This window comes from Amblyomma mixtum, chromosome 4 (assembly GCF_055824585.1).
Source record: "Amblyomma mixtum isolate Tamu chromosome 4, ASM5582458v1, whole genome shotgun sequence".
NCBI classification, from domain to species: domain Eukaryota; kingdom Metazoa; phylum Arthropoda; class Arachnida; order Ixodida; family Ixodidae; genus Amblyomma; species Amblyomma mixtum.
The window spans coordinates 18,116,418-18,137,696 of NC_143015.1; the positions used below are offsets into that span (position 1 = coordinate 18,116,418).

Consider the following 21,279-nt stretch of genomic DNA (forward strand, 5'->3'; position numbering starts at 1 on the left):
ATGAGTTTGGCGTCGGGTGAGGGGCCATCCTCGTCCTGGGTAGTCGTGGAGGTGGCATTGGCGGTGTCTTCGAGCAGCGAGTTTGTCCATGTGTCCAGGTCGTCTATGGGGGCCGAAGTGCGTTTGGCGCGCACGTATCGGAAGGCGTCCCAGTTAGTGTGCCTGATTGTTCGGTTGGGGGCTTTGCTGTGTGTAGCCGTGAAGGTTGTGCTGAGAACATAGTGGTCGCTACCTATGTTCATGCCGAGGTTTTCCCAGCGTGCGTCTGGGATGTTGCGGGCGAAAGTGAGATCGGGGCAGCTGTCCTGTGTGACACTGTTTCCAATGCGAGTAGGCCTGTCGGGGTCTAGGAGTAGTGTCAGGCCCAGTGTTTGGGCTGTCTCCCACACTTTGGCTCCCTTACGACCGCATGCTTTGCGGGGGTAGCCCCACTCGGTATGCGGCGCGTTGAAGTCATCTAAGATGAGTAGCATCCCTGTTTGTGCAGCCGCGCAGGCCTTACGAACGAGGGTTGCCACTCGTGTACTTTTGTCGCTAGGGGGACTGTAGACGTTGAGGATGTGGAGTGGGGCTTGTGAGCGACTGTTCGGTAGGACCTGTACGAAAGTGTGCGGAACCTCGGGGTAACTAAGGTCTATATGATTAGCTGCTAAATTTCGGTGGACCAGGATGGCGGTGTTGGGCCGTTGGTCTGGTGTTGTTTTTTAGTTATATGCGGCGTAGCTGGTAAGTTTCGTGTCCATGTAGGTTTCCTGAAGTGCGATGATGTGGGGGGTGTGTGGCTGGGCCTGCAGGGTGTGCTCCAAGGCTCGCCGCTTCGCCTTGAAGCCCCTGCAGTTCCATTGCCAAGCTGTGAAGGGGGAGCTAGCCATCGCGTTTCCCGTAGGGTTCGGGGCGCTGTGATAGCGCGACGGGTGATTTAAGAATGCCCCCTGCACGTGAGCGCGCGGTTGCACTCTCCGATGTGGCGACAATAATGGGTGCTGGGTAGTTAGGAGGTGTTGGCGTCTTCAAAGGGGTTGCGGATATCTGGGGATTCGTGAGAGTATCGAGCCTGGCATGAAGGGTTTGGATGTTGGCTGCCATTGTGGCGCAGCTTTCTACTAGACGGTCAATGGTGGGGGCTAGTCGAAGGAGGGCGCCCTCGAATTGGGCCATTCGCGTATCAGCTGCCTCGAATTTGGCATCTATGTCTGCTTGTGAGGAGGGGGGAGGTGCTTTGCGCTTGTTGCGTTTAGACTGTTCAGTGTCCATGCGTGGATCACCTACGGGGTCGGATGTGGGAGCGTGAGCCACCTGCTGCGGTTGCAATTTGGGGTTTGCCTGTGCTGATTCTAGGCTAAGAATTTTTGCATTTGCTTTGGCCAATTGTTGCTGTAGTTCCTTGACCATGTCTGCCAGCTCCCTTACCTGTGAATCTGGTGGAGAAGCAGTGACTTGTGCAGGAGTCTTCCATCCAACTTGTTTGACTGCTTTGGTCTCCGGCCGGCCTTGAGAGCTGGCCCGAGAGCTGCGTGAGGCGGATGTGGAACGGCTGCGAGTGCGGCTGGAAAGGCTGTCGCTGCCGAGCGGGGGGAAGGAGTCGTCCCGCATTAGGTTGTGGTCGCCGCGGTTGCGGTCTCGGGACCGGGACTGCCGTCCGGGGTTTGTCGAGTTGGAGCCGGTATCGGCGTCAGTGGCCGATGGGGAAGACTTAGGCCGAGTGGAGGACGTGAACCGGTATTTGCAGCTTCTGCTGCCTGTCGGGTGGCCACCTTTGCAGACAATACATGAGGCTTGGCACATGGGCGGTTGGCCAGCTGGAGGAGCGTCATGTGCTGTGCCACAGCGTCGGCAGGTTGGTTTTCGTGGGTGGGGGCACACATCCGCCCTGTGCCCTAGCTTCCGGCAGTTGAAGCATGCCTCCGGCCGGCTTTTGTAGGGGAACACCTCAAAATTGAAGCCGAGATACCTCACGTAGCGGGGTAGCTTGGCATTAGCGATAGTCACCACGAAATGTCGTGTGCGGCCCATGCGGCGTGCAGCGACTATGGGGAGTTCGGGGTTTCGAGCTTGGAGCTCAGCGAGGATCTAAGCGTCGGTCTCGTGACTGTAGGCTCGGTAGATTATTCTTCGTACGGAGTCATCGGGGGCTGGAGCTTACGTGGCTACCAGGATGGCGTTGGAGTCAATGGTTAAACTTTGTATTTTAACATACAGAAACGCCCGTTCTTTGTCCGGTGTGCTGATGGTGACAGTGTTGTTTGTAGGATGGACGCGGACTTGGTCGGCGGTTATTGCAAGGCGGCCGTCGATCTTGGCGGCGTTGTAGATGGCCATCGCCAATTTGGCCGGGCCGACTGCGTTGAGGTCGACGGTACCTTGAGGTCGGAAGACGATTTTGTAGTCCTCTGACGGCAGGCGAGGAAGTGGTCGTCGTTTAGTCGGCGGAGGTGGACGGCCGCGGGGTCGTTGGTCTGACAGGACAGTGGTGGCTGCGGGCGTTTGGGTGGTGGCCGGCGGCGTTGCCGGTGGTGGCCGGCGTCTGTAGCGGCGTTGCATTTCGAGCGCCGTCCAAGTGCCATCGGCCAGCTCCGCGGCGGTAACATCCGTGCCGGTGACTGTGTACTGCATGTTGAAATGCAGGGAAGCGCCGTTGAGGCGAAGCGGGCGTCGCCGCCGCAGCTGGGAGCAGAGCGCGCACTAGGCGTGCTGAGCCGTTAGGCCTAGCTCCCGCGGTCGGGCGTGGCGGCAAATCGGCCGTAAAGTTGAAGGCACTCGCCTGAAAGTGGTTAAAAGTCCCACAGGTGACGCCGGATGGGTGGCGGGCCGTCCTGTGAAAAATTGGTGGCTGTAAATAGCCGGAAACTGATGAAATCGTCGGAAAATTGGGGACCGCATATAAGATGCGTCCGCTCGCTCCGAGCGCAGTCGGCGTCCCTGTATATGTGCACCGCCCGAGCCGAAATTGCGAATACGTGTGAAACATAAAAAAAAAATTCTGTGATAGCGCATACATGTGTTGCTCGATTTCTTTGCCTCAATCTATCGAAAAGGTGAAACAGCTTATTTGCTGCGCTCAAATTTCGCATTAGGAAGTAACGTAATCGTCGGTAATTTTTTTTTAGTTGAAAAAGCATGCAACATCTAAAGAAAGGATAGGCAATGCACCCTTGTTCAGCTCATCACACCATCATATATTGAACAATTCCGCTACGCAATCGGGCAACAAACCTGGGCCACTGTCTACGACACTCAGTGTGCAGAAACTGCCTATAACAATTTCATCGACAAATTTAATCACACATATCACTTACATTTTGCTTTCACGAAAATGAAGAGGCCACGCCCGGCACGAAAACCGTGGGTGACATACGAGTTACTAAAAGTGATAAGGCACAAAAACGGTTTATCAGGCGAGAAACGAGAGCACTTCACCGCTCGGAACTCGGTCATGATTTCGCCCCTTCTTACGCAGGCTTTTATTCTACTCTGCATCACGGCACCGCCTCCCTGCTTCAACAAACCCCCCGGATTCTTCGACTTCGCCGACTTACCTTGGTACCCTTCCGTCACCGACCACGAAGAACTTGAAACCTGCCTTCCACCGCCGTTCCCGCCCCCTGTCAAGTATAACGCCTGGCAACCTGGCGGAAATATCAGCGCGGGAGATACGCATCGACTAGAAAAGACGCATCTGCTCTGGAGCCACTTGGGGCACTTCACCGCTCGGAACTCGGTCATGATTTCGCCCCTTCGTACGCAGGTTAGTTACCTACCATCCTCGGCATCCTTCCTTTCAAATGACCACCTCTTACTCGCGGTGTCGTGCTCCCCTGAAATGCTTGACTGTGTTCGCCAGATACTGCGCCTTTGATATTTCCACTACTTTAATGCATTCTTTGTCTTTTTGATGCTCGTCTAGTCAGGTGATATTGAACTTAATTCTGGGCCCTCTGTATCATTAGAGTCTATTTCTGAAGCATTCGCTCGCATCGAACAAACTCATGCCACAATAATTGCTGAGTTGTCAGCTATTCGCGGCGCCCAGTCTAACATACTAGAATCTGTGAATCATCTGTCTCTGCGTGTCGATGATTTGGAAAGAAATGTTAGGAACGATCACTCGATTAGCCCCTTCCCACACAATAACACAAGCCAGAACAGTACTAAACTTTCGTTTGAAATTAAACAGCTCACCGAAAAATGTGATGACGCGGAGAACCGCCTTCGTAGGTCGAACCTTATCTTTTTGGAATTTCGGATGTAAAAGATGAAACCTGGGCGCTATCTGAAGAGCATATCGTTTACTTCTGCAGGGAGAAACTGGGTGTGTCAATTGATCCTGCTGACGTTGAGCGTGCGCACTGAATGGGACGTTACATGGAAGCAAAGAATCGCCCCATTATTGTAAAATTTGCGCGTTTCAAAACCAAATCATTAATTCTTTCAGCTACATCTCAGCTTAAAAACTCGGAGTTTAATAATCGCAAAAATTATTCAGCCCATATCAGGTTGGCCCGAAAAAAACTTTTTGAGTATGCTCAGCCAATTAACCCTTCGTTCAAGATCCGTTTCAACAAGCTTGTTATTGGTAGCAAGCAATACGTGCACAATGACACAACCGATTCTGTAACACAGCTGTCGTCGTTATAGCCATCATCACCACCTCCTTTCCGCCCTCTGCGTGCCAGTCCTCATAAATCGTCATTAGCAAACAGAGATGCGCGGGCTTCTAAAAAAATTACACTGTTAATGACAAATATCCGCAGTTACCTCCCAAAGAAAGAAGCAGTAGGATCCCTTCTTGAAGATAGCACTGTGTATATTGCTATCTTTACCGAATCTTTGCTGACTTCAGATATCGAGGACACAGAGCTTCTTTCCGAAACGAAATCTTTTATTGCTTACAGGCGCGACAAAGCGGGAAGAAGGGGTGGTGGTGTCCTTGTTCTCGCGAAATCTGAATTGCATACATTTCCCGTTCATGTTAGTTCCTCCCACGAGATGCTTTGCGTTAAACTATCCCTTCCTACCTGTACAAATATTATTGTTGCATGTTATCGGGTTCCTAATTGCGACTCCTCCTTTCTTACTGACCTTCACGCCGCCCCACTTGATCTGCATCCCGCTTTGTTCATGCCAACTTCCTACTTTGTGGAGACTTTAACTTTCCCGATATTGACTGGGAAACCTTGTCCGAACCCTCCGGTCCGTCGAACAATTTTATTGAATAAGTGCTCGCGTTTAACTTTACCCAGAGAGTTAAAGTGCCTACTCATGGTGACAACATTCTCGATCTTGTTCTCGCTTCTAAACCTGAGTTAATTAAGTCACTAGCAAGCACCACCACTCTAAGCGATGACGAGGTGCTTGTATTCAATTTTTCGGTTCCCATCCACACCAAGCAACGCTCTTTAAAGTACAATCGCGACTACAGTAAAGCAGATTTTCGCACTATTAACTTCGAGTTAGAAACTTTTTTCCACCTTTTCCTCCAAGCCGCACCTTCTAGATCAGTAGAACAAAACTGGTTGCTCTACAAGAACAAAATCTTATCCCTTGTTGAAACCCATATCCCTCTTACCTGCATACGTGGTGATCGTAACAAGCCCTGGTATAGCAACGCCTTACGACAGTTAGGAAACAAAAAGAAGCGCCTCTATCGTGCGGCCAAGCATACGAATTCAGTTGAAAAATGGGAAATGTATAGCAGGTGCCTACATGAATACATTAGTTTACTACGGCGTTCTAAAAAGAAATTTTTTCACGAAGATCTTGGAAACATAATGCGCGTCAACCCGAAAAAATTTTGGAATCTGGCCACTCCTTGCAAAAACCGTACTCAAAACATTTCGTTGATTAACCAAGACTTGGTGGGAAGACAGCGCAAAAAACGACAACCACCGGGGAGGCCAAGACACAAAAGAACGCTACTATCAACTGATTTATTTGTCGTCAAGTCACATATATATAACCGGACAGTCACATCACAGGTCACATTTTGCGGTGCAAGCTATCTTGGACTAACAGATATCAAAGGAGCTATCACCTCTTCAGCTGTAAAAGTAGCTATAGTTAGATAGAGATTGCAAAAAAAAGAAAATGAAAGAACTACGCATGACAAAAGACCAGGCAAGTAAGAAAAGATTGCTACAAAGATTGTTACAAGAATTCTTCCAAAAAACCGCGCTCCGCTGTGTACAGGCCTATAGACGGATCGCTAACGCAGTGATCCGCCTTATTGTCAATATGAAACGCTTCAAGCAGAAGTCTTGCTTTTGTGGATAAACTCCTGCCCAGAACTTTCGCCCCTTTGAAGTCGGGTACGCATTTGCATGCCAAAACATGCTTCACTAAGTTGGCGAGCTTATCTTGTCTTATTATATTTAGAGAATGCTCCCTTAAGCGGTCGTTAAGGCAACGCCCTGTCTGCCCGATATAGCATTTTCCGCAGGACAAGGGGATCAAGTAAACAACTCCTATGGCACATCTAACAAATGCTTCATCATGTTTATTTTTGGAACCTCGCTTGCCCTCAGTGCATATGCGGGGGCACAGTTTAGCCAACTTGTTTGGCCCAGAGAAAACAAGCGGAACATTGTGCCTGCTGGCCACTTTCTTCAGGTTGTGAGACACCTTATGAATGTAAGGCATCACCTCAGGTTTGGCTTTCGCGGGTTCAGAAGCAGCCGCCTTTTGACGGGTACCATGTTTCTTCAGGAGTGTTTAAGCCACAGCCGTTAAGACCGAGCAAGGGAAACCAGCAGATAAAAGCCTGCGTACCTGATAGTCGAAGCTATCGGCCATTTCATGCGGACACGACGTCAGAAGCGCCGACTCCAAGCAGAGTCAAGCAACAGCTCTTTTTACAGTCTTGGAATGCGACGAGTCGTAGGCCAACAGTTCTTTTTTTTCACGTGGGAAATACGACCAACAAGTGTGTCCCTTAGAGACCCTCAGCCTCAAGTCTAAAAAACGCAACGCACCACTCTGTGGGAGTTCGTAAGTGAAGGAGAGGCCTTTACCATTCTCATTAAACTTGGATAAAACCTGCTGGACAGTATTTTCAAAAGAAACTTCACTGCCATCCTTTAAAAAGATCAAGAAATCGTCGACGTACCTAAAAACCTTTAAAACCGGACCTCCAATAAAAGATTGATCCAAAAGACAATCAACATGAGCTAAAAATATATCGCATAAAATGGGCGCCACACACGAACCTATACATATGCCATTACGTTGCAGAAAAGGCTGCTTGTCAAAAAGGATAACAGTAACGCCCAAATGAAATTTTAAAAGCTTTAAAAAGTTGTCGAGAGATAGACCTGTTGAAGACCGAAACGAAAGCTCTCCCGAAACCTCGACTGATTCTTTCACGGCAGCTAAAAGTTCAGTTTGGGGAATGGAATAAAATAAATCCTCAACATCGACAGAGAAGGCATATCCCAAGTTATGGCGATCCCGGAGGAACCCTAAAACTTCTTCAGACTTCTTGGTTAAGAACGGATCATTCACATTTACCAACCTAAGCTTGTTCAACAGAAACCGGCTGACACATAGCTGCCACGAGCCGTTCTCACTGAAAATTGTTCTGAAAGGAATGCTGGGTTTGTGTGTTTTCGCAGTGAAAAACACTTCCAGGCAATTTCCTCGGCAGATAGAGATATCAGTTGCTAATTTCGTCAAGTTTAAATCCTTACAAATGTTCATAAATTCCGTTTTAACGCGGACGTCACCTTTCCTTACGCGGACAGTTCTTTTCAACAGCTTGAAGTGATTTTTCCTTGTAAGTACCTTGTTGCATGGCAACGAAGCCTCCGTCCTTGTCAGCTTGCAGTAGTAGAAGATCTTGACCTTTGAAGTACTTGATGATGTTGTTAAGAACACGATTGCACCGGCAACCTGTAGATTTTGACACACACCTCACAAAGCTGTCAACACTCTCAAGAAGGCACCTCTCCTTGTCTTCACCACTGGCTTTCTGGGCAATATTCCTGTTGGTCGCGAGCAGTTCGTGGGCTGGCAATTGTGCTTCAACGGCCAACTTTGGTCCTTTCTGTAGAACTTGCTCAACATGTCTGGGAATTGTGACATCCCCCACTACGACCACTGGCTTCCTGGGTTCGCGCTCAGACCTTCCAATACTTCCGAGAAGGCGCTTCAAAATACAGGCCCAACTGACCTCTACGATTTGAGCTGCTTGGGACTTGATGGTGCGGAACATACGTAGAGCGAGCCACACCGGATAATGTCTGAAGCATGCGAAGTGTAGCCAGTCCTGGAAAAGCCTTACATGACGCCATAACTCAGCTCTGAGGATCCTGCACAGCCTTTTCACATGTCCCCAGGAAGGCTTGACCGCTCCAAAGAGCGCAACCACTTCATCCGGAATCCAGCCTTTCCTAAGGCAGAAGGTGAGGCGCCTGGCCTGGCATGTGGCATTAACGATGTGACTGAAAAGAAGGTTGATGAAAGCAGGTGAATTAAAGAGACACGACGGCTGAGGGAACACACAGAAAGAAGGGCCCACTGTACTAGAAATGAACTTCAGTAAAACATGGTGCTGGGCGAGTTGGTAATTCATACTTGGTGGGAAGACAGCGCAAAAAACGACAACCACAGGGGAGGACAAGACACGAAAGAACGCTATCAACTGATTTATTTGTCGTCAAGTCACATATATATAACCGGACAGTCACATCACACATCACATTTTGCGGTGCCAGCTATCTCGGACTAACAGATATCAAAGGAGCTATCACCTCTTCAGCTGTAAAAGTAGCGATAGTTAGATAGAGATTGCAAAAAAAAAGAAAATGAAAGAACTACGCATGACACAAGACCAGGCAAGTAAGAAAAGATTGCTACAAAGATTGTCACAAGAATTCTTCCAAAAAACTGCGCTCCGCTGTGTACAGGCCTATAGACGGATCGCTAACGCAGTGATCCGCCTTCTTATCAATATGAAACGCTTCAAGCAGAAGTCTTGCTTTTGTGGATAAACTCCTGCCCAGAACTTTCGCCCCTTTGAAGTCGGGTACGCATTTGCATGCCAAAACATGCTTCACTAAGTTGGCGAGCTTATTTTGTCTTATTATATTTAGAGAATGCTCCCTTAAGCGGTCGTTAAGGCAACGTCCTGTCTGCCCGATATAGCATTTTCCGCAGGACAAGGGGATCAAGTAAACAACTCCTATGGCACATCTAACAAATCCTCCATCTTGTTGCTTTTTGCAACCGCGCTTGCCCTCAGCGCAGTATCCGGTGTGGCTCATTATCCGGTGTGACATTATCCGGTGTGGCTCGCTCCAAGTATGTTCCGCACCCTCAAGTCCCAGGCAGCTCAAATCACAGAGCTCAGTTGGGCCTGTATTTTGAAGCCCCTTCTCGGAAGTGTTCGAAGGTCTGAGCGCGAACCCAGGAAGCCAGTGGTCGTAGTGGGGGATGTCACAATTCCCAGACATGTTGAGCAAGTTGTACAGAAAGTACCAAAGTTTGCCGTTGAAGCACAATTGCCAGCCCACGAACTGCTCGCGACCAGCAGGAATATTGCCCAGAATACCAGTGGTGAAGACCAGGAGAGGTGCCTGCTTGAGGGTGTTGACAGCTTTGTGAGGTGTGTGTCAAAATTACTGGTTGCCGGTCCAATCGTGTTCTTAACAACATCGTCAAGTACTTCAAAGGTTAAGATCTTCTACTACTGGGAGCTGACAAGGACGGAGGCTTCGTTGCCATGCAACAAGGTACTTACAAGGGAAAAGCACTTCAAGCTGGTGAAAAGAACTTTGTCCGCGTGTGGAAAAGTGACGTCCGCGTTAAAACGAAATTTATGAACATTTGTAAGGATTTAAACTTGACGAAATTAGCATATCTCTATCTGCCGAGCAAATTGCCTGGAAGTGTTTTTCACTGCCAAAACGCACAAACCCAGCATTCCTTTCAGAACGATCGTCAGTGAGAACAGCTCGTGGCAGCAATGTGTCAGCCGGTTTCTGTTGAACAAGCTTAGGTTGGTAAATGTGAATGATCCGTTCTTACCCAAGAACGCTGTTTTTATTACAAGATGTTTAACCAACTCGCCCAAACTGCCATTTTACCCAAGAACTCTGAATAGGTTTTAGGGTTCCTCCGGGATCGCCATAACTTGGGGTATGCCTTCTCTGTCGATGTTGAGGATTTATTTTATTCCATTCCCCAAACTGTACTTTTAGCTGCCGTGAAGGAATCAGTCGAGGTTTCGGGAGAGCTTTCGTTTCGGTCTTCAACAGGTCTATCTCTCGACAACTTTTTAAAGCTTTTAGAATTTTATTTGGGCGTTTCTTTTATCCTTTTTGACAAGCAGCGTTTTCTGTAGCGTAATGGCACATGTATAGGTTGATGTGTGGCGCCTATTTTATGCGATATATTTTTAGCTCATGTTGATCGTCTTTTGGATCAATCTTTTATTGGAGGTCCGGTTTTAAAGGTTTTTAACATTTTCAGAAGCGCTAAAACAACAAGGACGCAGAGGGAACAGACAGGGACGAGCGCTACTTCCAACTGTTTATTTCGTAAAACCGCAAGTGCTTTAAACAGTTCTCGAACGCTTTTATGACACGGCAGTAAACTGTACGTACGAGATTACACAGTATAGCTACCGAGACTAACAGAACCAAGGAGATAAGTGCACGATTACGTTGATACCCTGAGGAAGGCAAGTTCTTTTTTTGACAATGAAATAGACGGTGAGCTTACACAAGTGCTACCCAGTGATGCCATGTTCTGTGCTTCTATAATCTCTCGGGTTAGTTGATCACGACTACGTCCGATGATGTGGCACTGATTTAACAATGGAGCACAATTGCGGCACTTACTGCAGTGAATGGCTAGGTTGCTAGGAAGTAGCGCTCGTCCCTGTCTGTTCCCTCTGCGTCCTTGTTGTTTTAGCGCTTCTGAAAATGTCAAATCTGCACCAACTAGCCCGATCCGCTACCCTTCTAAAGGTTTTTAGGTGCGTCGACGATTTTTTGATCTTTTTAAAGGATGGCAGTGAAGTTTCTTTTGAAAATACTGTCCAGCAGGTTTTATCCAAGATTAATGAGCATGGTAAAGGCCTCTCCTTCACTTACGAACTCCCACAGAATGGTGCGTTGCGTTTTTTAGACTTGGGGCTGAGGGTCTCTAAGGGACACACTTGTTGGTCGTATTTCCCACGTGCAAAAAAAGAACTGTTGGCCTACGACTCGTCGCATTCCAAGACTGTAAAAAGAGCTGTTGCTCCACTCTGCTTGGAGTCGGCGCTTCTGAAGTCGTGTCCGCATGAAATGGGCGATAGCTTCGACTATCAGGTACGCAGGCTTTTATCTGCTGGTTTCCCTTGCTCGGTCTTAACGGCTGTGGCTTAAACACTCCTCAAGAAACATGGTACCCGTCAAAAGGCGGCTGCTTCTGAACGCGCGAAAGCCAAACCAGAGGTGATGCCTTACATTCATAAGGTGTCTCACAACCTGAAGAAAGTGGCCAGCAGGCACAATGTTCCGCTTGTTTTCTCTGGGCCAAACAAGTTGGCTAAACTGTGCCCGCGCATATGCGCTGAGGGCAAGCGCGGTTGCAAAAAGCAAGATGATGAAGCATTTGTTAGATGTGCCATAGGAGTTGTTTACTTGATCCCCTTGTCCTGCGGAAAATGCTATATCGGGCAGACAGGGCGTTGCCTTAACGACCGCTTAAGGGAGCATTCTCTAAATATAATAAGACAAGATAAGCTCGCCAACTTAGTGAAGCATGTTTTGCCATGCAAATGCGTACCCGACTTCAAAGGGGCGAAGGTTCTGGGCGGGAGTTTATCCACAAAAGCAAGACTTCTGCTTGAAGCGTTTCATATTGACAAGAAGGCGGATCACTGCGTTAGCGATCTGTCTATAGGCCTGTACACAGGGGAGCGCGGTTTTTTGGAAGAGTTCTTGTAACAATCTTTGTAGCAATCTTTCCTTACTTGCGTGGTCTTTTGTCATGCGTGGTTCTTTCATTTTCTTTTTTTTTGCAATCTGTATCTAACTATAGCTACTTTTACAGCTGAAGAGGTGATAGGACCTTTGATATCTGCTAGTCCAAGATAGCTGGCACCGCAAAACGTGACATGTGATGTGACTGTCCGGTTATATATATGTGACTTGACGACAAATAAATCAGTTGATAGTAGCGTTCTTTTGTGTCTTGTCCTCCCCTGTGGTTGTCGTTTTTTGCGGTGTCTTTCCACCAAGTATAAATTACCAACTCGCCCGGCACCATGTTTTACTGAAATTAACCAAGACGGCTTACGTGTCCCTGAAAATGAGCGCGCAGATGTCATGAATTCATATTTTTCCTCCGTATTCACGCTCCATATTCCCTCAATACTTGCCACTAGTTTTTCCCAAATGCCACCAGATTTTATAACCCATGAGGGCATCACTAAACTCATCGACAACCTTAAAGTGTCAAGCGCCCCTGCAAAAATATTGAAGGGAACTGTGAGCATCTCTGGCCGTATTTTGCAAATTATTTTTCAGCAGTAGGTTTCACATGGTGAAATACCAAATGACTGGAAAACTAGTAAAGTAACTCCAGTATTTAAGGCACGCAATGAATCCGACCCTTGTAATTACCGCCCAATTTCATTAACATCCATTCCATGCAAGTTACTGGAGCACATATTATATTCGCAGATCGCATCACACCTCGATAATAACGCTTTCTTTTATGAAAAACAGCACGGTTTTAGGTCTGGCCATTCTTGCGAGTCCCAGCTCTTCGAATTCACTACAGACCTTCACTTAAACTTCGATTCTTCTTTTCAAACCGATGTCATTTACCTGGATTTCTCGAAAGCCTTCGATCGCGTTCCACATCGGCGTTTAATGACAAAACTCTCCTGCCTCCACATCGACCCTTTAATTCTATCATGGATCGACTGCTTTCTCCGCGACCGCTCACAATATACAGTAATAGGCAACCTTAGATCGTGAAATACCAGAGTCATCTCTGGTGTCCCTCAGGGATTGGTGCTAAGACCACTCCTTTTTCTGATCTTTATAAATGATCTTCCCAATGGCATATCATGTCGTATCCGTCTCTTCGCAGACGATTGTGTCCTTTACCGCCGCATATCTACTCCCGATGATCAGACTCTGCTTCAACGAGACTTAAACCTTATAGAAACCTGGTGTACATCATGGCTCATGCAACTGAACATTTCCAAATGCTAGTTCCTGCATGTATCGAGAAAGCGAAATAACCTCAGCTATCAGTATTCATTAAGTTCCACACCACTCTCCGAACATACAGGTATCTTGGAATCATCATAAACAACAAACTAACCTGGTCTGAACACAATGGAAAAATTTGTACAGAAGCTTCCAAAATGCTTGGGTTTATCAGACGATCCCTTGCTTTTTCACCCCATTCTCTACGACAACTCGCCTACGTAACATTCATGCGTTCCAAACTCGAATATGCCTCGGCGATCTGGAATCTCCATGAAAAATATCTAATCGATCAGCTTGAAGCCATCCAAAATCGCGCGGCCCGTTTTATCACAACGCAGTACGGCAGACAACACAGTGTAACTCTTATCAAGGCATCCCTTGATCTGCAACCCCTGGCACTCCGGCGTAAAATTTCACAGCTCTGTTTAACAAATTGTACTACACCTTCCCACCGCTTCGCACCTCACGACGACTTTTCAACTCTAAGTCTGCAGCGCATACACGGCTCCATAAACTCATTCAATAAATCTTTTTCACTAAGCTCCATTACACTGCGGAATGATTTACCCGATTTCATGCTTATTAAAACAGAACCCAATAAATTCAGGCAGTTATTAGCATCACATTTCAAGGGCTGAGTTATTTTGTTGTGTTTTTAGCGTGTGCATGTGTGTATGTGTTTTTTTTTTCTTATCTCTCTCCAAGTTGTTCTTGAGCTGCTGTGTCTTTCTTATGTTAATACTTTTGATAATTTTGATAATGTTAGTGTTGAGCATGTACTATGTATTATGTACTGTGTATTTCTTGTTGATTTTACCGACCACTGTATTATGAAACGACCGTTGTCCCCCCCCCCCCCCTTATGTAATGCCCTAAGCCAAAGGCCCTTAAGGGTAAATTAATGATGATGATGATGATACGCACAGTTCATAAAAACGAAGGATCCGTTAATCTTCAAAGAATTCAAATCATTCCGCAATAAACTAACAGCAATGTTAAAAAAAGCCAAAGACATGTATTACATCAATCTGTTCTGCAAAGACACAGTCTGCATATCTGATGTGATTCGGAAAAAGCTGAACAGCCTTCTGTATCCTAACGTGCAAAAAAACATTTCCTACTGTTATCGAGCCCTCAGGCGAACAATTTTCGGGAAGCGCATTGGCGGACGGATTCAATAAACTTTTCGTACTACAGGGTAGTGAAAGTCTTCAGCTTGCTAACACCTTGGCGCCTGATACTGAGGCATGCATGTTAAATAATATCAGTGTGAACTCATTTTTTTTTCGTCCAACAGACTGCCATGAAGTATTTTCGTCTATTAATCTTATTAAAACCGGGAAATCGAAGGATTCGAATGGAATTCAGATAGGTCCTGTGAAGTATGTGCTTGAATTGATCTGGCCTGTCTTAACACATATCTATAATCTAATACTTTCAACGAGTCTTTTTCCTAAAAAAAATGCAAGAAGCCCGAGTCATTCCTATATTTAAACAAGGTGAAAGAAACAACCTACTTAATTAGAGCGCTATTTCAATACTGCCTGTGTTCTCCAAAGGCACTGAGAAATTGACACATATAAGGATAACATCATACCTATACCAAAATAAATTACTACACGACTTTCAGCACGGTTTCAGACGACATCGGTCCACTGAAACAGCTCTCCTAACTCAGAAAGAAATAATCATCGAATCGTTTATGAAAAAGATGTTAGTAATAGGCCTATACATAGACTTCTCAAAGGCATTTGGCTCAGTCAGTCAAAGAATTCTCTTTTCCAAGCTTGACAAACACGGTTTCCGTGGGAATGCGCAAGCATTACTCAAAATCATATTTCCAGTATAGGACACAGTATACAGAACTAAACGATGTGAAGTCATCTACACTACCTATTATGTCCGGTGTACAGCAGGGGAGCATTTTAGGAGCGCTGTTATCTTCTATATATATCAACGACATAATCTGGTGCACAAACAACGCACAATTTGTATCCTATACAGATGATACATCGGTATTCATTACAGGTACTTGCGAAAGTGACATCGAACTCTGCGCAAATAAAGCGTTGGCCGACATTCAGATTGGGTTGATGCAAATGGTCTTAGGATAAATCCAAATAAAACCAAGATTGTGTTATATTTGCCGAAGGCAAAGCGCATTTCCGAGACACTTAATATAGGCCTAGGTTCAAATATCTTAGATTTCGTAGAATCTGTGAAGATCCTTGGTGTAATCTTTTCAACGCGCTTAACATTTAATAAACACATAGAACATGTATGTTCTAAAGTAGCCTCAGCAGTAGGGGTTTTGTGCAGACTAAAACGCATGCTTCCCGAAAAACTTCTAATTACGCTGTACAATTCCCTAGTGCTGTCTTTACTGCAATATTGTAACCTCGTTTGGGGCACAACTGGTGTCACAAACTTGTCTAATCTGCACTTACTTGAGAAAAGAGCCTTGAGATGTATAGCAAATGTTCCTTAACGTTATCCTGCCAGTGATCTATTTTTGCGATATGACATTGCTCCCATTTTTAGAATGTATAGTTACAGATTACTGGTATGCTTAAAGACATCTGTTAAAAATAACGATACCATCTTAGCGGAAATCGCGAAGCTGGAAAGAAAAGAATTTTGTCACCGCACCCGTCATAGTGAAATGTGAAATGTGCCCACACCACGAGCAAACTACTGCAAAGAATCTTTGTCATACACGCTCCCCTCTTTGTTAAATCGGTTGGAGCAAGAGTCGTTCGATCTTTTTTCTAACCAGAATCCTAAGATTAAGTCATTTCTATCGTATTTATCTATGTGAAGCGTGTAGCATGTTTTTAGTCTTTCCTAACTAACGTTTTTTGATGACTACTGTTAGTCTATTCGCATTCATTTTCTAAACTTGCTGTTTGTTGAGTGACTGCTTAAAGGTTGCTAATACTTGTGTTCTTTTATTTATTTATTTTTTCTTGACCTGTCAAACACTTGTGCCACAAAAGTATATGTATGTCTGCCAATTTGTAAGGGGGCAGGACCAGCGTCAAGCCGTTGTCACGGCCTTTTTTGTCCTGTCTCCTCCTCTGAAAAAGGAAATAAATGGAATTGAATTGAAGAAGCATTTCACGGCTATTCCAATCTTGTTCTTGCGAATGAGTTCAATAAGAATTTCCTAGAATCAGTAACAATCCTTCAAAATAAAAACAGTGCATGCCACGTACTGTTGAGTCACCCTAGAACCAATGTTCAGTCGGCATATCTTCCAACGATCACCGAGAGTGAACTGTGGATGCGATGAGGTGCTTCTCGTCAATTAATCAGCGGGATCTGACGGGATAAGAATCAAAGATATTGTTACATTAGGCGGTGTATGCATAAGGAAGGAAGAAGAAGAAGCTCTTGAGTTTTTGTGAAGAAGACGACGGTCGAGCATTGTCGGCTGGTGCCTGCAGTAAACGCCTGTGGTTTTAAAGCCCTGTTTTCCGTGTCCGCTCTCTGCAATCCCAAGCGGAACTACCCCGTAACAATATTGTAAATGAGTTTTAGTACTTTAAAGGTGCACTGCCACACATTATAAACCAACTTTGGTTACAGGCACTATCTCGACCATAACGAAAGTGAGTATGGTCAGACCAGTACATAAGAAAAGATAAAAAGTGTACAGCAACTATGAGCCAATTGTCATACTCTCGTCCCTAACCTGCATATAGGAAAAATTGACGTATCGATGCGATGTATTTTATTTTGCAATAAATATAATCTCCTACATCCCGCACATTTCGGTTTCAGAAGCGGTTTAGGCAGAACCGATCTCGAAGAAAACTTTGATGACCTAATTTCTAAGGAGATTTATAATAATAGTGTGACGCCCATGAAAAGGCGATACCTATTCTGCATGGTCGGCGCTGTTGACTAAGCCGAAGTTGAGGAGAACGAGGTTGGTGGCGTCTCGTGCTCGGCAAGCGGACCCAGCTGTTTTCAATCCTCCGTCCCGGTCTTAATAAACCGCTGGACGTAACATCATGGTGGAGGTTCGGGGTATACTGGTTCCCCGAAGACGGATCCTCTGCTTCAACCTCGCCGGAGTCGTCGCATTGTTGGTCTGCCGCTTTCTGTGCTTATGATGTCCCTGGACGGCGACGCTCCGAGGTCTGTGCCCAGCAGTTCATGGCAGCATTTCCGGGAGCCACTGCCGTTCGCCGGCACAACCAGTGAGGACGTGGATGAATGGCTTACCCACTACCAACGGGTGAGCCACTACAATAAGTGGAAGTCTTCCGCTCGACTTGCCAACGTCGCCTTTTCCCTAACCGACACGGCCCTAACGTGGTACGACAACCACGAGGATTCATTTACGACATGGGACCGCTTTGTAGAGGAGCTAAAGGAGTGTTTCAGCGACTCTGTCACAAAGAAGAAGCGGGCTGAACAAGACTTGCGCAAAGGGCTCAGCTTCCAGGAGAGACCTGTACAAAGTACATTGAAGACATCATAAAATTATGCGAGGTCGTCTCTCCTGGCATGACTAAATAGGATAAAGTGGGCCACCTGCTTAAAGGATTTGCAGAAGACATTTATATTTTTCTCATTGGCAAAGCAAGTCTCGAGTCCGTGTCTGACGTCATCCAGCACTGCCGCACATTTGAGACATTGAAGATGCGTCGCATCACGCCGAAATTCGGACGTTTGGCCGGAGTGACAAAGGTGGCAGCCGTAGACACAACATCGTCGTGTCATCTGGCTTCTACGATCCGCCAGATTGTGCGCGAAGAGTTGACCAGGTCGCTGGAACTCACTCGTAATTGTTCAGTGCTCCCCCCTGAGTGTCCCACGCGCCCTCCTCCGCCAGCCGCAGTTAACGCAGCGGACTTTTAGGACCACCGGGTGCCCCGACGGCTGCGGCCGAGCAACATACCGCGATCGCCTCCAGAGCACTGGCCCCGCTTTTACCAACATCCGCCGACCACATACGACGAGAACATTTGGCCCAATACTAGGCACGAAGACTACTTGCCGGCTCAACGTGCTCGTGGTCCCTCTCTTGTATGTTACCGCTGCGGTGAGCCCGGTCACATCTCACGATTTTGTCCCCGCCGCCAACCATCGCGTTACGGCTCCTCAGGCTATCCACCGCGGCAAGATTACCAACCTGTACCTTCTCGGCGCCCGTCCTACCCGCTTGATGTCGACAACCGATGGCCTGCACAAACGCGGAATAGTTCACCGGCATCCGATAGAAGCGTGGCTTCACCTCCAGCTTCCCCCACTCGTCGATCTCCATCAACCCGACGCCGCTCCTCGTCGCCTCCGCCGGAAAACTAGTCGGCGCGACCGATGGGGGTGAGGTCGCTGGAAGTCTGCCGCCGGAAGAGATACCCCTGCCTGTAGTTATGTTGCGGAACAAAGTGAATGTCCTAGTGGATGGTGTACCAGTGATGCCTTCAGTGGATACCGGTGCTACTGTTTCTGTTATGAGCGCTGTATTTAAGTGTCTCCTTGGACGCAAAGTTTTGTTTCGGTGGGACAAAAATGTTCAGTTTTGTGGTGTGAGTGGCGAACCGTTGCCTGCAATCGGAGTGTGTACTGTTAAGGTTTCTTTGAGTGGTGAAGTGTTCAGCACGGAAATGGCGGTGCTCGCCCGATCGACGCATGACGTAATTCTTGGGCTCGACTTTTTGCAAATGTGTGGCGCCAACGTCGATTGTCGCACCGGTGAGCTCAGCGTCGGCAACTGTTTTACCACTGGCCTTGTGGAAGGCTCTCACCCTGGAGAGAGTGTGCTCGTTGTTACCCGAGATACTGTCGTCCCTCCTTCTTCGGCCGTATGCGTACCGGTTTCCTGTCCCGCTACCACTGTCGACGTGTTTGATGCGACTGTGGAACCGAACCATCTCACCTGCATGAAGAAGAATATTTTGGTTCCGCACGCCATGGTTTCCGTCACCAACGGTCGCACTGAACTGTGGGCAGTAAATTGTTCTACAGAATCTGTAGTTCTCCCTGAAGGCCAGAAGCTTGCGCCGTGCAGCCACGCCTCACAGGTGTCCGTTGCTTTGGTTCCGACGCCGGGAATCGAAGCCGAGCCTCCTGGGTGAAAGCCAGGTATCCTAGCCACTAGACCACGCCGGACCATATTGTTACGTGGCGGCCAGCCGAGGAATGATCCACGGCGAACGATGGTCGTCTTCATCACATTACCCGGGGCCACCGACCGATAGTTCCGATCGCTGACCTGGAGAGAGTTCCCGGACCTGGATAGAGTTCGAAGTCGAGGAAATACAGGCAGTGCTTATGGCCCAGAGGCGGGGCATGACACCAGGGAACGACAGAGTGACGGTATGATTGCTTGTCAATCTCAATCGGCAAGCGCTTGAACATCTCACGGAGTACATCAGCGAGTGCTGGAAAAATGGACAGTAACCCAGGGCGTGGAAGACTACAGATGTCAGCGTTATTCCCAAGGCTGGAGAGGAGCTGAACAGCGATAACCTCCGGCCAATTGCGCTTACGTCGTGCGCCGGGAAACTAATGGCGAAGGAGGTACACATGCGGTTTTCAACGCATAGAGAACAATAAGAGAATATTCCTCACACAATGTTTGGGTTTAAAGCGCCCTTATCAGCGATGGCGTAGAGGTAGAGCATCCGCCTCGCGTGCAAGAGGACCGGGGTTCGAATCCCGGTGCCACGCAATTCTTCACCGGATAAAAAAAAAACTCGGCGTGTCAATGGAATTGCATAACCAGGCTTGGAGTGCGGCCTGATTTCGGTGACCAGAACCGACAACGCACTTCCTCACCAGAACAGGATTTGGCCACCCTGGTGTACTTGGCCACACCCTTCTATGAACAAACCAATTAACCCTCGGCCCTCAGTCCCCAGCGGCTGCTGAGCAACTGACCAAGGCGGCGGTCAGATCTGTAACCTAGCGGAGGGTGCTAAGAATCTCTGGCTCCGGACAGGCCGCCATTAGAAACTGAACCTGGCAACGTTTAACGCAAGAACCTTATCAAGTGAGGCTAGCTTAGCAGTGCTGTTGGAGGAATTGGCCGGTATTAAATGGGATGTCATAGGGCTTAGTGAGGTTAGGAGGACAGATGAGGCATATACAGTACTAAAGGGCGGGCATGTACTGTGCTATCGTGGATTAGCAGATAGGCGAGAACTAGGTGTGGGATTTCTCATAAATGAGGATATAGCTGGCAATATCGAGGAGTTTTACAGTATTAATGAGAGAGTGACAGCTTTCGTAATTAGGCCTAATAAGAGGTACAGGCTGAAGGTGGTGCAGGCCTACGCGCCTACATCAAGCCATGATGACCTGATCTTTGAATGCTTCTATGATTACGTGCAATCGACAATGGCCAAAGTAAAATCACACTAAACTGTGCTGATGGGCGACTTCAATGCGAAGGCAGGGAAGAAGCAGGCTGGCGACCTGGTGGCAGGTGACTATGAAATAGGTTCTGGGAATAGCAGGGGAGAGTTCTTATCAGAGTTCGCAGATATTAATAATTTAGGCATCATGAATAACTTCTTCTGCAAACTAGCAAACAGGAAGTGGACGTGGAAGAGCCCCAATGGTGAGACTAAAAATGAAATAGACTTCATACTGTGTGCTCACCCTGGCAACGTAGAGGATGTGGCGGTCCTCGGTAAGGTCCGTTGTACAGAATGGTAAGGTCTCGTATTAGCTTAGATTTGAAGAGGGAACGGAGGAAACTGGTGAAGCGAAAGGCTATTAACGAGTTAGCATTAAGAGGGAAGGTAGAGGAATTAAGAATGCCGCTGCAGAACAGATTTTCCGCTTTAACTGAAGAAGACGACCGTAGTGTTGAAACAATGAAAGATAATCTTACAGCTATCGTTACAGAGTGCGCCGCAGAAGTAGGTGGTAGGATGGTTCGACAGGATACCAACAACCTACCACAGGAGACTAAAGATCTGATTAAGAAACCCCAAAGCATGAGGACGTCTAACTCCATAGACAGGATAGAACTAGCAGAGCTATCGAAGTTAACAAATAAGCGCAAGGTAGCCGACATAAGAAAGTTTAACATGGAGAAAGTCGAGCATGC

At 47.2% G+C, this 21,279-nt stretch overlaps 1 non-coding gene across 1 annotated transcript; it reads right to left on the reverse strand.

Annotated features, from left to right (window-relative positions):
* Window positions 1-19,259: 19,259 nt before the first annotated feature.
* TRNAE-UUC (transfer RNA glutamic acid (anticodon UUC)) lies at window positions 19,260-19,331 on the reverse strand. The gene has a single exon. It is a non-coding gene; the product is annotated as a tRNA-Glu (tRNA).
* Between the last annotated feature and the right edge of the window lie 1,948 nt (window positions 19,332-21,279).